General features: G+C 37.1%; 1 long non-coding RNA gene across 3 annotated transcripts in view; it reads right to left on the reverse strand.

Moving 5' to 3' along the window:
- Nucleotides 1–425: 425 nt before the first annotated feature.
- Nucleotides 426–700, reverse strand: part of LOC106871020 (uncharacterized) — a 250,799-nt gene continuing 250,524 nt past the window's right edge. For all 3 annotated transcript variants that reach the window (XR_008264967.1, XR_008264966.1, XR_001409617.2), the window contains one exon: nucleotides 426–649. This is a non-coding gene — a long non-coding RNA (uncharacterized LOC106871020). The remainder of the gene's footprint in view (nucleotides 650–700) is intronic.

A 700-nucleotide genomic window follows, 5' to 3' on the forward strand; every position in this document is an offset into this window, starting at 1 on the left:
ATGTATATAGGAAGGTTTGGAGGTAATGTACAGGTATTATATATTAGAAGTGAAAAACAATTTCACATGTGCTTCAGAGAACCTAATATATGTATTAACTTGTTCTGGGTGTCGAGAGCTATATATAGGCCAAACCAATACAGTCTACGTCAAAGGATGGCTCTACATAGATCCCAGATCAAAATTCGGGAATGCAGAAAAATACCATTCAGCGAACACAACGACATTTGCGTCACTAACAAACAACCCAGCTTCAGAATTTTTCCCCTCTATAAATTCAGGGTCACTGCAACCTGTAGTCAGCGCATTAGCAATAGCATCATATTTTATCACAAAATATAAACCCCTTTTGAATACTTCCACCACAAATGGCATTATTACAAGGGCATTAGAATAATACCCTCGCAAATATTAAAAACGATATATTCAGAACAGTTAGTACCCATGGATTTATTCAGACAAATTCCAATCACTACTAGTACAACCACAACAGGTCACTTTTAGGTCACTTGACCATTTAAGAGGATTCCACCAACATCCTACTGCTGTCACATCTCTGCCGTATTTGTATTATTCTTTCTCTTCACTTCCTACTCCCTCTGTTTCTTCTTCTTTTTCTTCCTCTGGGCATCTTTCTCAGCTACTACTTCTGCAAAAACAATCAAAACCAAGAACTCATATCAAATATTAGGACTGCTAC

Source organism: Octopus bimaculoides, chromosome 10, assembly GCF_001194135.2.
Source record: "Octopus bimaculoides isolate UCB-OBI-ISO-001 chromosome 10, ASM119413v2, whole genome shotgun sequence".
Lineage (NCBI taxonomy): Eukaryota > Metazoa > Mollusca > Cephalopoda > Octopoda > Octopodidae > Octopus > Octopus bimaculoides.